This window comes from Cervus canadensis, chromosome 2, assembly GCF_019320065.1.
Source record: "Cervus canadensis isolate Bull #8, Minnesota chromosome 2, ASM1932006v1, whole genome shotgun sequence".
Lineage (NCBI taxonomy): Eukaryota > Metazoa > Chordata > Mammalia > Artiodactyla > Cervidae > Cervus > Cervus canadensis.
Genome location: NC_057387.1, coordinates 19,742,378 through 19,758,551, shown reverse-complemented (window position 1 = coordinate 19,758,551; position 16,174 = coordinate 19,742,378).

Genomic DNA, 16,174 nt, shown 5'->3' with positions numbered 1-16,174 from the left:
ATATGCACTGATATGAAAAGATGTCCAAAATAGATCATTAAGTGAAAACAAAGTAAGTAGTGAATGATTATATATAGTGTGACACCTTATATGTAAATCAAACAAAATAATTCATGGAAAAAACCTCAAAAGACAAATTACAGGGGTATTGGGTGTAGAAGAAACAACCAGCTTTTGCTTTTCACTCTAAAGCGTTATTGGAATTTTTAATAATAAGCCTGTATTTCTTTTTCTAATAATAACAATGAGTTTTAAGAGAAAAGATTAAGACGCACATATATAGACATATACACAATGTCTAAGGAAAATACCATAAAGTGTTGAAGCACTTGATCTGACAAGTTTATAGAGGGCCGGATTCACTATCACACAAGAAAAATATAAGATATGCAGACACTATATGCACTCATCTGCTCATTTACATATTCAAGGCCAAAACTGAACTAAATGTTAATTTAAAAAAAAAAAACAGCAACAATTAAGATATGGCCTCCTCTTCAAGGAGCTTATAATCTCAACAGGAAGAGATGTACATGTAGATAAATAACTGCCTGCAACTGTCAAGGACTTCAGAGTACTGTGGAGACAGTGGTCAGCTCTACCGGATGGAGAGAGGATGGGAGAAACCAGCAGGAGTACCTTCAGAAAGAAAAGGCTGCTCTGTTGAGTCTTAAGATGAGCAAGTATTTGCAGTAAAGCCAGAAGACCTAGTTCTAAGCCTGCTTTTCTCCTCACCAATCCATGCAACCCCTCTGAGCTTCAGGGTCTTCAGCTCTAATGGAATCAGCTCCAAGATTCCAACCCAGAGAAAATCATTCATTCACCCAACAAATACTTACTGAATATGGTTCAAATAACAGAAACCTTTGAAATAATAAGAACCCAGAGGGACCAAAGTCATAGGGATATCCCATCTTTTAATTCAGGCAGCAACCAAAGTTATCTCCAAGTTTGATCAGTGGAGGAGAAAGAGGAGAAATTCTCTCCTCTGGAATCTAGAAGTTGTTCTCTTTCTGCCCAAGGCTCAGATGTTCTGCATAAGTTCAACTGTTGATAGGTTGCAGGGCAAAGGAGGTGCAGAGAAAGGAAAGCCAATTCCAAGAACAAGCCACTTTAGTAAACACTGCAAAATACACTCAACAAAGAGGCTACACCTCCTATGTTTCAGCAATATTCAAGTCTGCAATTGCAAATTAGTTGGTGAAGATAGTGCTTGAAGTCTGAACTTTAAGAAATTGTCAACACATTCTAAGATTTCACAGTAAGAGCTTTGAATATCAGAGAGCGATCGATGTGGATCACATGAGGGAGGCAGTAAGGCAAAGAGCAGGTACATAAAAGTTCAGAGAAGTAAGCCAACTCAAGATTACAAAGTAGAAGATCAAGACAGCAAGTATTCCTTTAATCACACCTACTTAAGTTTAGTCAGATTCCTAAGAGAGACAGAATTTGTTACCATCAAAATCACACCATATTACTCTATTACTTATATATTTATGATTGAGTTAACATTTTTAAAACTGTATATGTAAAGGAAAATATACACAGAATACTCTTTGACATAAATTGCAACAAGATCTTTTTTGACCCACCTCCCACAGCAATGAAAATAAAAACAAAAATAAACAAATGAGACCTAATTAAACTTAAGAGCTTTGCAAAGCAAAGGAAATCAGAAACAAGATGAAAAGACACTCTCATAATGAAAATATTTGCAAATTAAGCAACTGACAAAGGATTAATCTCCAAAACATAGAAGCAGCTCAACCAGCTCAATATGAAAAAAACAAACAACTCAATCAAAAAATGGGTGGAAGACCTAAATAGACATTTCTCCAAAGACATACAGATAGCCAATAAACATATGAAAAGATGATCAATAGCACTAATTATTAAAGATACACAAATCAAAATTACAATGAAATATCACCTCACACGGGTCAGAATGGCCATTATCAAAAAAAACCTATAAGCAATAAATGCTAAGAGGGTGTGGAGAAAAGGGAACCCTTCATGTACTGTTGGTGGGGGTGTAAATTAATACAGCCACTATGGAAAACAGTATGGACATTCCTTAAAAAACTAAATATAGAACTACCACACGACCCAGCAATCTCACTACTGGGCATATACTCAGAGAAAACCATAATTCAAAAAGATACACGCACTCCAGTGTTCACGGCAGCACTATTTACAATAGCCAGGACATGGAAGGAACTTAATGTCCATCAACAGAGGAGTGGGTAAAGAAGATGTGGTATATACACACCATGAAATAGTACTCAACTATAAAAAGGGACAAAATTGGGTCATTTGTACAGATATGGATGGACCTAGAGAGTATCATACAGAGTGAAGAAAGTTAGAAAGAGAAAAATAAATATCATATATTAACACATATACGGGGAATCTAAAAAGATGGTATAGATGATCTTATTTACAAAGCAGAAATAGAGACACAGACGTAAAGAGCAAATATACAGACACCAAAGGGGAAAGGGCAGGTGAGAGGAAGTGGTAGATTGGGATTGACACATATACACTGTTGATACTAAGTATACTTTATTTAGAGAATTAATGAGAACATATGGTCTAGCATAGGGAACTCTACTTAATGCACTGTAGTGTCCTGAGTAGGAAGGGAGTCCAAAAGGGTGGGGAAATATATATATATGAATGGTTGATTCATTCTGCTATACAGTAGGAACCAACACAACAGTGCAAAGCAAATATCCTCCAATAAAAATTAATTTTAAAAAACTGTATATAGGGTTTTCTAAAGTGTGAGTTCAGTCATTCTCATCTTCAGTTAAAGCAAATAAATAAGTTCCTGTGGGGAATATTTACTTGAGTTGAGTGCACCCTTCTGACAGCAACTTAAGACCCTGGCTCCTAGAACAAGAAAAGCAGGTAAGAAGATCCCTTAGCAAGGCTTACTCCTTCCAGAATGGGCCACGTTTTAAATAAAAAGGGAGTAGATATTCATCATGATTATTTTCCTTGGATCCTGAACATCCCAATCACAATCAGCCATCTTTCACTGCAATTTCTTGAGGGAGATGGGCAAAGTCTCTGTTATAAAGCATGACCCCCAAATCCCATATAGAAATCCCAGAGAGTGAGTAAGTTGAGCTAAACAATAAAATTCCTTTCAGGCTTTAAATCTTTCCTCACTTTTAGCCTTGTCCTTGATATCTAACCAATTCATCGACAAAAAGAGTAAGACACCAGAGAAAGCACTAAGGAAATACTATTATTTCCACAGGGCACCCCAGTTCCAGTTGTCTATTGCTGATAACAAACAACTCCAAAACTTGGTGGCTTATAAAGCAGCCCTCCTCTGCTTCACACGGTGTTAGCTAGGCAGTCTGACTGAGGCAAGAGGGCCCATTTCCAAGATAACCCACTCACACGCTGGCTACTTAGTGCTGGCTGGTGGGTCCTCTGCACATGGATCTGTCCAGGAGGCAGCCTGGGCTTCCTCACCAGTATGGTGGCCGGGTTCCTTGAGTGAGCATCCCAAAACAGAAGCAGGTGAACTCCACCTTTTAACATCAAGTCTCAGAAGTCAAAAAAGGTCAAGCGCCAAAGAAACAATGCTTTCGAACTGTGGTGCTGGAGAAGACTCTTGAGAGTCCCTTGGACAGCAAGGAGATCAAACCAAGCATTCCTGAAGGAAATCAACCCTGTCTATTCTTTGGAAGGACTGAAGCTGAAGCTCCAATACTTTGGCCACCTGGTGAGAAGAGCTGAATCATTGGGAAAGACCCTGATGCTGGGAAAGATTGAAGGCAAAAGGAGGAAAGGGTGGCAGAGGATGAGATGGTTGGATGGCATCACTGACTCAATGGACATGTGTTTGAGCAAACTTAGGGAGACAGCGAAGGACAGGGAAGTCTAGTGTGCTGCAGTTCATGGGGTTGCAAAGAATTGGACATGACTTAGCTACTGAACAACAGCTCAGAAATATATAGAGTCACTTCCCAAAGTAGTCACCACACACTCTCCCAGGTTCAAGGAGAGAAAATCTAGATTCTACCTCTTTTTTTTAACTTGTTTTTTAATTGAAGGAAAATTGCTTTACAATGCTGTGTTGGTTTCTGCCATATAAAACAAAAATCAGCCATAATTATATCTCCTCCCTCTTGAGCTTCCCTCCCCACCCCACCCCAGGTCATCACAGAATGCCAGGGGAACTACGGAGAAAAAGGAAAAGATCCTATCTCTTGATGGGAGGAGTGTGAGAGTCACATTGAAAGAAGAGCTTGTGGGAGGGCAGATAGTGTTATGGCCGTTTTTGGAAAATACACTCTCCCAACACAACCACATAACACCCATTCCATCCTTAAACAATTTGTCTCAGCTGAGTGAGGTAATTCCATGCCTTTGGCCGTCTATTTGTACAGGGATAGACAGGCCTAACCCATCTGGGGCAATGAGATTTAAGAGAGCCCTGTCCAGAGTTTCTGGAATAGAGAAGCAAGTTTCTTCCTGAGGTGTGAACAAGGAAATGCATACCCTGTATGTTCCACCTAGGATTACAATGGTAAGGTGGATCATGGGGTAAAAAAACAGAAGAATCTCATCCCCTCTTACATCACTAAGCTGTTGAATCAGTCAGCCCTGGAGCCTCTTCTGCTCCAGGGACCTCCTGTTATAAAGACAAAAAATAATTTCATGGTTCTTTAAACTGTCTTAAGTCAACTTCCTGTTATCTTCACCCCTAAAGCACCCTAACTCGGATATTTTCTCTCTAAAGCCTGGGAACAGAGCTGAACGAACCTGCCCACTCTTAGGCTTTCCAAGAACCGGAGGTAGGGGTATGGGATTCAGGGAAAGATGAAACAGAAGGAAGTCTCACTACACAAAAATGTTAAACCATTGAATGCAGACCACAAGAACCTTTAAATTCTTCGTTTGTCACATAAAAGTCCTCCTGCCTACTACTAACCCACCACACCACGTCCTAGACCCAGAGTATTAGTAGGGGAAGGACTCACTGCCACTTAGGGTGAGTGGGTTGTGCCCACCCCCCCCACCCCCCCACCCCCGCCACAGTGGAATTATAGTAGACCTGGTCCTCAAGAAGTAGACAGTGTAACAGGAAAAAAAAAAGTGGCACGTACTTAAATAGCTATAATTCAAGATAGGCTGTAACACATGCCACAGAAAAGTGCAGATAAAGGGCTGTGGTAGATCAATGAAGGGACAGATCCTTTTTAGTTGGAAGATATAAGTAAAAGGCTTCCTGGAAAAGGTTCTTTATGAGTCAAGTGTTCGTACAGGTAGAATTTGGACATAAGACAGAGGAAAACATTCCAGACTAAAGGAAGGGAACACAAGAAAAAAAGTCATTAAGTGGGAAATTGTGGGGCTCCTAAAGACTGGAAGATATTCACACTGTGACCGAACACTGACCAATCAGGACAGTGGCCAGGCTACCAGGATGGAGCAAGTCCCAGAGACCCTCACTACTCCATGTATTAATTCTTAAGTTACTTGATTATGGGAATCATGTGGCCCAGGAAAGGAACAAGTGGCTGGGGCTTCAGGTGAATGGCACTCAGGGATTCAGGCAAGAAGAGAGGACATTCAGCAACTGGTAGAGAAGAACACCAATGTTTTAACAACTAGTGTGAATGAACCATTGAGAAATGGTTAGAGGATCAACCCTGCCTACAGACAATAGTGAAAGTTCCCACTTGACCAGAGTTTGCAGTGAATGAAAGGAAATAATGAAAAAAACAGCTGGAATTAGAATTTCCTCTTGAATTCAAAGATGAAAAGTTTGGACAAAAAACTGAACGATACAGATTCACTGAGACTATTTTGATGACACATTCAGATCAGAATGGATCAGACATGGGTCTGATATGGTGTGGCCTCCTAGGAGTAGAAATGTGACATACATGCAACAATTTGCTGTGGGACATTGTGAAAGAGAAAACTTCTCAAGTCTGCTAACAGCAGTTGTGTTGCAGGAAGGGGGAACCCTTCCAGGCCCCGAAACTGGGCTCTTGTCTAACACTCGGAAATGAATTGTCCGAGGAGACACGTGTGCTGACAAAGCAAGAGATTGTACTGGGAAAGGGCACCCGGGTGGAGAGCAGTAGGGGAAGGGAACCCAGGAGAACAGCTCTGCCAAGTGGCTTGCTTGGTGATGGGATTAGTTTCCCGGTTGTCCTTAGCCAATCATTCTGACTTAGAGTCCTTCCTGGTGGTGGACGCCTTGTTCAGCCAAGATGGATGCCAGAGAGAAGGATTCTGGGAGGTGGTTGGACATGTGGTGTCTCCTTTTGACCTTTCCCAAACTCTTCTGGTTGGTGGAGGCTTATTAGTTCCGTGTTCCTTACCAGGACCTCCTGTCATAAAACAACTCATGCAAATGGTTACTATGGTGCCTGACCAGGGTGGGCCATTTCAATCAGTGTGCTTCCCCTAACAGTTGGAGACTAAAAGCAACTATGTGGAGGACTTCAGTGGTTTCCAGCCACCAATCTAGAAGAATGTGAAGGAAAAGGTAGATGTGTGTAGACAATGGAGGAAGGCAGTGAACTCCCACCAGCCTGCACAGAACTCTGTGTCTGCTCTGATGATGCCACTACAGCAGTACAAGTGAGGGAGTTAGTGAGGGCCAGCAATCAGAGGCAACAGGAAGTGAGAAGAGGGAAGGGCTTGAATGATAACAATAGTAACAGCCAAGATCCGCAAAGCAGAGCCTAGAAGCACACTTTCATTTACTCCACGTAGCAATTAACACAGCACCATTTGAAGAGCCCTTTTATATTTATTATCTCCATAATTATTTTTTTTTTATGTCCATAGTTACATCAGTCCATCTTAAGGTTGTTAGATGTCATCAGTTTAAGAAGAGGTATCACATGCGATTGTTGAAGGTATTTGCAGACTTGGAGAAAGTCCTTTCCTTGAAGTGGAGATGTCCACCATGGGACGCCTTCCACTGATGAAGAGGGGAGTGCTCCGCAGACCCTGCAGTTAAACCGATTGTGGAATGCAGCATAGAAGTGAGCCCAGGACAGGAAGGCATTGTCTTGAGGATCAAATGGCAGACTCAGGATTTCTGGAGTCAGCAGAAGTAGGCTCACATAGATTATCAGGCCCATCTTGTCCTGAAGGATCCCGGACGAGCCCCCAAGATGAAAGGTTGTTGCTGAAGGATAAGACGCGGGATTCTTGGCCTCCGGAGGAGACGAATTCAATCTGGGGCCAGAGACGAGGCTGGATTGCTCAGAGCTTTTGTGTAATAAAGTTTTATTAAAGTATAGAGGAGATAGAGAAAGCTTCTGACATAGGCATCAGAAGGGGGCAAAAGAGTACCCCTATCTCCATAATTATTATCCGCATTTTATATATGAGAAAACTGAAGCTCAGAAACAAACAAACAAAAAGTTTATCTAGGGAGAGAGCTAAAACTCAAACTCAGGCCTTTAGATTCTTTGTCCAGCATTTCCATATATACCACAGTGGCCTCACAGATTGTGGGGTCATTCCTTAATATTGTAAATGTGGCCTCAGTGCTCTGGGCAGGAGCTGTTGATTATGGGAGAAATCAAAGGATCTCCCCTGACAGTTCTTACCTTCAAGAGGTAAATCTTCTAGCCTAGGACTTAAATTGGAAGAGCCTCATCCAAGAGACTGAGGGCACACCTTCTGATGCAGATGGCTCAGTTTTTAGAAGGATCCCACTCCTGTTTTATTCATCAAATTCAATATGAGGGTCTTCAAAGGTAAGAGCCATGATTTTTTTTAATCTTTGTATCCTCAGACCCCAGCAGAGGGCCTAGTATTCAATAATAATTTATATAAATTTAAGACTCTTAACAAAAAATAGCTAGCAATCCTTCCCCAGAAGGAAAAACAAAACAAAGAGTTAGTAATTCTTGGGACAATTATTTACCATTGTCCTGAAAGTTAAATTACACAGAATTAAACCAAACGCAGCCCCTACTCTGAAATCATACTATTCATTCAATCCCATGAACACGCACCAGTTGTTACTGCGTGCAAATGGCTATGAATGACACAAGGATGAACATGATACATCCATAATTTCAAGGAACACACATGCTATCAGGAAAAAAAAATCTATTAACATAAAACCCTTTAACATACAGCAGAATATTAAATTCCTCCCCCCCACAAAAAAATAAATTACAAAATATTATGGGAGGATAAAAGTGAGTGGTTGAAATCAGAAAATCTTCATGAAGGAGGGGCTTCACTGAAGGAGCCTAGAATTTCATCACAGAGAACTGAAACTAAGGATGTTTCAAAAGCAGAGAAAGCTTGAGCAACAGCCAAAGAAGAGGACCTTTGGGTGGTAAACAGTGGTTCCATTTGCTAAAGCATAGAGTGTATAAAGGAAAGTGGTAGATGACACTTTGAGACCCTTTTTTACAGTCTTTCAGTGTCCTATACCTGTTTCACATCAGACATCATAACCGGCTTCACACCTTGCTCTCCACTGTAGCTCCTCTCACCATCCTAGATGAGCTCAGCACTGACAAGGCTCATCCACCCAGCCCCCTACCCTCACAGCTTCTTGACCTCCTTCCTTCCTGCTCACTCCAAATACACTGCAGTCAGCAGGCCCTAAGCCATGCTTGGATTCTGCTATCATAAGAGCTCTACCCACAAATTACTAGACTCAATGGAAGTTAATCTTATACCAATAACCTCTTATGGGCTTCCCAGATGGCTCAGTGGGTAAAGAATCCACCTGCAATGCAGCAGACTCAGGAGACGCTGCTTGGATCCCTTGGTCAGTAAGATCCCCTGGAGGAGGGCATGGCAACCCACTCCAGTATTCTTGCCTGGAGAATCCCGTGGACCGAGAAGCCTGGCAGGCTACAGTCCATAGAGTCAGACACAACTGAGCACGCACCCAATAACTTCTTACATCCCCAGCTCCCTCCATCCCTCTTTTCCATGTAACTTGTCCTTTGATTTTACAGAGAAATTTTTTGTGCCCACTGACCTTCCATGTCCTTGTTCCCTTCTTTGTCTTTCTGTACTGAATGCCCAATCAAGTGGATTATTTTCTCACCCACACCCTCAACTCCTTCACTGCCTTATCCTTTTGTTACACCCATTCTATAAAATTTTAACCCTAAATCCATTTCACAACCCCCTCTTGGATCTGATGACTAGAGTTCTAAACACACCAGGAGAAAGCCATACAGCCACATAATCACAACCATGGGTATTCGAGTCACTGCAAAATTATAACTTCCTAAGCTTTTGTACCCACTCTACCATCTGAGTCAGCTCCTGTTACCATTTCCCTCTGAGACCGTTGAGAACCTCCTCAATTCTCCTACTCAAGAACCTACTCAAGGATGTCCTATGGCCACTGTCAAGGATGTCCTTACCTCCCACTTCATGTGCCAACAAGGTTATCCAGAAAGATAACCCTCTGCAGCCCTCCTAAAGTTATGGTCCTTCTATAGCCTCACTGCTCATTTGCCCCCTTTTCCACTCTGTAGAGTAATTCATCTGCCATAGCTCCTCTGAGACCTTGCTCTATCATTTGTATCCTCTCAACCTTATACATATGCCTTCTCATTCTGGCAACTCCTTCTGCACAGCCTGTGAACTCACTCAAAGTGTTTATGCTTTCAAATCCTCCCTTGGTTTCAGATCCCTTTTGACCACACTCCAATTCTCCCTTCATAGTCAACCTTCTCAAGTAAGTAATCCATAATCCCTGTCCCCACTCTTCATCTCCCATTCATTTCTCAGTCCACAGCACTTGCTTTCCCCTCCCCCTACACTAAAATTGCTCTGGCAAAGGTCCCCAAGGATATAAATGCCAAATCCACTGGACACATCTCAACCTTCACTGTACTCTGTCTCTCTGAAGACTTTCACCTTGCTGACCACCTCTCCATCTTGAAAGTCTCTCTTCCACGGACTTGATGACACCAGAGAGGGCTCTGAGTCGCCTCCCCAAGTCATTTCTCTTTTCTGTCCTAAGGTGGATCATCTTCCTCCTTATTCTGTAAGTATTGGTTGAAGTCACACAAGCTAGGTTGAGCACTATCAGAACGGAGACTTCACCTGCCTTGTTCACCATTGTAGCGGCAGTCCTCAGGACAGCTCTGCACACTGTTAGGGGAGACCCTCCTCACATAACTGCCTGATGCATGTACTGGATGCCAGGAACACTGTAGTAAGTAGGATACTCGTTCTGCCCTCAAGCAGCTTGCTGTCTAGTGAGGAACATAAGTAAATAGAAAATGACAGTAGACTATGGTAAGAATTCTGACACGAGGAGCTAAGGGAGAACATATAATGGATACAGGACATTCTGAATCCCCCCAGCTTTGAATTGTGACAACACATGTGAAGCTGTGTCTACAAGAGAATCTCATGAGAAGCTCAGCACCCAAGATGTTTACGGGAGACTGGTCACATAGGCATACTCTCTCCACGTGCGTGTGCTCAATCATTCAGTTGTGTCCAGCTCTTTGTGACTCCATGGACTGTAGCCCGCCAAGCTCCTTTGTCCATGGAATTTTTCAGGCAAGAATACTGGAGTGGGTTTCCATTTCCTACTCCAGAGGACCTTCCTGACCTGGGTATTGAACCCACATCTCCTGTTCTCACTAGCATGTACCAAAAAACTCCATACTCCCAGAAAGAAAGCAGGTGCTTGGCATAAACTACATTGTTTGTACCAATAGTTTAGGCATAATAAGGGAACAGATGGAAACCCTCCTGAAACGCATCTTAGAACTTAGTTCTAAGCCAAAATCCAGCCTTGAAAGCAGGCCTTTCCAAGGACAGCAGTCTTAGGCTGTTTTGTTAGCTTTCTCTCTTTCTTTTTTTTTCCATAGATACCTAGCACTCTGCTAGAGAAAGAGGAATGCTTAGGAAAGATGATTTCTAAGTTGTATGAAGGATAGATAATGCTGTGGACTTAATTGTGTCTGTCCCCATACACACAAAAAAAAATATCCATATGTTAAAGCCCTAACCCCTACTTTGACTGTATTTAGAGACAGGGTCTTTAGGAGGTAACCTCAGTCAAATGATTAAATGCTTAAATGTCATAAGAGGGGAGCCCTAATTCAGTACGACTGTGGCCTTATAAGAAAATGAAAAGAGAACTCTCTCTCTCCACCATGTGAAGACTCAGTGAGAAAGCAGCCATCTGCAAGCCAGGAAAAGAGTTGATGAGGAACTGAATCAACTAGTACGTTGATCTTGCTTGGACTTCCAGCCTCCAGAACTGTGAGAAAATAAATTTTTGTTTAAGCCACTCAGTCTGTGGTAGTTTGTTGTCAACAATCCAACTAAGGTGAGAAAAAGACCATTGCAGACAGACAGATAGATGTGCAAAGTTCCTGAGGTGAGACAGAGAGATTTGAAGAGCTGTAAGTAAATGTGACTGTTCCCAATCCTATTCTCTCTTAGGGTGATTTCACCCCTTTTCCAACCACCCCCCCACCCCCCACCCCCGCATCTAAGCAGAGGCCAAGTTAAACGATTGCCATTGATTGCCTTCTCAGTACCTGGCAATTCCCTGCCCCATCTCCATGGCCCTCTCGCCTTGATTATTGCATCTGTATCTTTATGTTTCTTGCCTCTAGCCTCTCTCCCCTCAGTACATTTTCTATACTTCCCAAAAGATGAAGTGGATCAAGTCACCCTCCTGCTTTAAAATCATCAGCGGTTCTTGATAGATAAACTTCAGGATACAATTCAAATTTCCAAGCATAGCCCTTAGTGATCTGACCCTTCTCTCTCCAGACTCAATCCCACAGCTCTGACCTCACATTTACCATTGGCCCATACACTTGATCCAAATGGTGTAACTCAGACATTAGCTCCTGCGTATGTATTGCTGGTTTGATCACAATTGCATTTTTTATTGTGGTTGAATATATATAACTCAAAATTTACCATCTTCACTATTTTTTTAGTACATGGTTCTATGGCAATAAGCACAGATGACCCTCAAACAATGTGGAGGTTAGGTTTCAACCCTCTATCAGTTGAAAATCTGAATACTGGTCCCCTGTATCTGCACTTTCCCCTATATCCATGGCTCTACCTTCAAAGATCCAGCCAACCACAGATCATGTAGTATTGCAGTATTTACTACTGAAAAAGTCCCGCACAAAGGTGGATCTGCACAGTTGAAAGCCTCCTTAGGTGGTCTGTTGTATATTCATATTGTTGTGCAACCAGTCTCCAGAACTCTTTCATCTTGGCAAAATAGAAACTCTATATCCATTAAACGGCAACCCCTTTCTTCCCTCTCTCCAGCTTTTGTCAGCTGTCATTCTACTTTATCTCTTTGAATTTGATTATTCTAGATACCTAGAGCTTCCCTGGTAGCTCAGCTGGTAAAGAATTCGTCTGCAGTGCAGGGGACCCCAGTTCAATTCCTGGATCAGGAAGATTCCCTGGAGAAGGGATAGGCTACACACTCCAGTATTCTTGGGCTTGCCTGGTGGCTCAGCTGATAAAGAATCTTTCTGCAATGCAGGAGACCTGGGTTCGATCCCTCAGTTGGGAAGATCCCCTGGAGGGCATGACAGCCACTCCAGTATTCTTACCTGGAGAATCCATGGACAGAGGTGCCTGGAGGGCTACAGTCTATAGGGTTGTAAAGAGTCGGAAACAACTGAACAACTAAGTATACACAAAGCCCAGGACTACCAACCCACCTGCAGGTACTGAGAATACGCATAAGCTTCACCCCTGCTACTTAAAAAAAAATAATTTATTCATTCATTTATTTATTTGGCTGCACCAAGTCTCAGTTGGGGCATCCAGGATCTTTGATCTTCATTGCAGTGTGGGGGATCTCTAGTTGCAGCATGCAAAATCTTTCAGTTGTGGCATGTGGAATCTAGTTTCCTGACCAGGGATTGAACCTGGGCCCCCTGCATTGGTAGCATGGAGTCTTAGCTACTGGACCACCAGGGAAGTCCCACCCCTGATTACTTTTGCACAAGCCATTATGAAAGCATCCCTCTGAAGACACTGCTCTATGTTCTAAGCATTTTACATAATTACATCTTCATCTTTAGTAAGTAATAGAAGCAAGTACCTCTATTATCTCCACTTTATAGACGAGCAAACTGAGGTACAGAGCAGCTAAATGACTTGCTAGAGCTCATACAGATAAGATGTTATACATATCATACTGTACTGACTTCAACCGTGCCCATCTACCTGATGACTTATTTATTTATTTTACACCTGGTGAATTCTTATTCATCCTTCACTATCCAACTCAAGCATCACTGTCTCCGTGACACTTTCTCTGCTCCTCCAGAGTTAACCACTCACTTCCTTCCCAGCAGTACCATTGTGCCTTGGTCACACCCCACAATTATGTTTATCTAATCTGTCCATTTAGGAACAAGCCCAGCCCTGCACAGAGCTCAGGTTGCACATAAGAATTACCCTGTACCTTAGAAGTCCCCACATTTATTTCCTGAATAAATTGACTAATCTGTACCTCATTTTTGTCTCTTGGTATCAATTTACCAGCCGTTACTCATCCTCAGCTCCTTGCTTGCATTTAGCCCTTCACTTGGACACAATGTTTACCAACGTTGCCAAATCTACTTTGCATTCCATCTTTCCTGAACCCTCCCTCTTTTAACAGAAAATCCCTTTCATCATGATGCTGGGCAGTTTCTACCACAGGCAGCCTTCACTGGGCAGAGTTGATCCACCAAGATGGTTCTGGACAATTCATATTTATTTGATTCATTTCTTTTCTTTGGTTTCATTCAAGCTGCTTCATGGGGCAGGGGAGTTACTGAAAGAATAGAGGCCTTACCTGAAATCAGGAAAGCTAGACAACTAGGTTCAGGAAGAACAAGAACACTCACTATTCTGCACTGTCTTTCCAAATGTCATAGCATCTACTTATTTATGGTGTCTGCTTCTTCATAATTTTTATTTGTCATGACCTCATGATTCTCTCCATGCAAATGTTCAGCTTCAGCTCTTCTAAGTGCCTAATTTGTATGTGTTTCTAATTTCGGTTTTCCAAAAAGCTGAATGGTCCCAGCTCACTATTTCATATCACGTAACGAAACATCCAATACTGTCCATTCTGTGGACTAGCAGTCCTTGAGCCTAGAGCTAAACTCAATCCAGTCAGCTATGACAGTGGGCACAGGGTCAAACCATGCAAAAATTTACCAACTGGGCTGGACTTTCAGCAGAGGGGGATAAACATGTTTAAGGTGTTTTTCCTTAAAGAGGAGTGTGATATGGGAAGTCCCATGATTCAGGTATAGAATAATTTAAACTAATGATTCTTTCATATTTTTGATCATAGATTTTTCTGAGAATCAGATGAAAGTTATGAATCCTCCTCAAGAAGAAGTTCTCTTAGGCAGAAAATTTTACACATACCTTTGGGGTGTATGGGGATCCCAGCATCCATCCATGGAACACCCCTCAATATACTGTAGGTCTGAAGTCAATCCATGTGGAAGCATGTAAAGTCGCTTTGGTCGCATCCAACTCTTTGCCACCCTTGGACTGTAGCCTGCCAGGCTCCTCTGTCCATGGGATTCTCCAGGCATGCAGGAAAGATGGCATGCAAAGAATACTGGAATGGGTTGCCTTGCCCTCCTCCAAGAGATCTTCCTGACCCTGGTATGAAACCCATGTCTCTTGCACTGCAGGCAGATTCTTTACTGCTGAGTCACTGGGGAAATCCCAAAGTCTATCCATAGACCACCTCAAAGGCAGGCACTAATATCACATTGGTATTTGTATCTTTTGTGCCTAGCACTGAGCTTGACACAAAATAGTTTTCAAAAAATTTTTTTAATAAACAAATTGAAGAATTCGTTCATTAATAAAGGTTTTTCAAAGGCAGATAGAAGCTAAATTTGGATTTGATATAAAGGGCATTGGAGAGCCATCTTGTTTGGCTCTTCATTGTGTTTCATTTTTAAGCAAGCAACTAACCAGAGCTGTACTGTAGGGAAATGTGTTTTTAACAGTCGGTAGAACAATCGGAGGGCAAGAGACCAATTAGAAAACTAGAGGAAAGAGGGAATGAAAACCTAAAACTAGAACCCTGGAGGTGGGATATAACCAGATCCAAGAGAGAGTGTAAAAATAAAACTGATGGTACCTGGGACTTGATAAGATTTGGGGTAAGAAAGGTATTTAGAGTCAAAACCTGGCTCCAAAACTCTCCAGTCAGGAGAACAGAAGAATGACAGTATCATTAGCAGAGATAAGGAGGACAGGAGAAAAACAGACTCAGGCAAAACAAGTATTTCTTGAATTGAGTTTGAGGCTCAGGTGAGACTTTCAAGTGGATTCAAGAATAACTAAAACTGCGGTCCGATGTAAGTAAGAAGAGATGAAGATCTCTTCAGAAGTGACCAGCTGAGGCTGCAAGAACAGAGATGTCAGGGAGCAGTTTACACAATGCCCTGCAACCCTTTATCTTTCCTTCGCATCTATTTCAGTTTTTGAAGCCCTCTCAAAATCATCATTTTATCTGATAGTCATAACAATCTTGTGAAATAGGAAAGGAAAGGGCATCTACTTTTACAGATAAGGAAATGGAGGCTCAGAGGATTGAGGGGTTTTGCAAAAACTGTTGCCCTTAAGTAATTACAGATACCTGCTTCCCTGGTGACCCGGTGGTAAAGAATCAGCCTATCTACACAGGAGTCGTTCCATCCTGCGTCTCCTCAACAGACAGGAGCCCCTGGAGAAGATGCCCTAGAGAAGGTAATGGCAACCCACTCCAGTATTCTTGCCTGGGAAATGCCATGGACAGAGAAGCCTGGCGGGCTACAGTCCATGGGGTCGCAAAAGGGTCAGACACGACTTAGGGGCTAAACAACAATTACAGATCCAGGATCAAAATCCAGAGCTTCTGATTCTTCATACAACTCCGCTGCCGATTGCACAGAGGTAAGACCCCGACTTGCACGGGTCAGTAGTTTGTGGTCGTACTGCACCGTTGCAGTACTTTGGGGTGTAGGGCCTTGCTTTAACTCTTAATCGGTTTATAGAGACGTTTGAGACAATGATGCTCCAGTTTGCACAAACCATCACCGTTTAGTCCGTTAATTACATCCAGTGTGAAAGAATAGACAGCCCTGGTTTCTAGGAAACAAGTACTCTGCAATCATGGCCAACGTTCCGA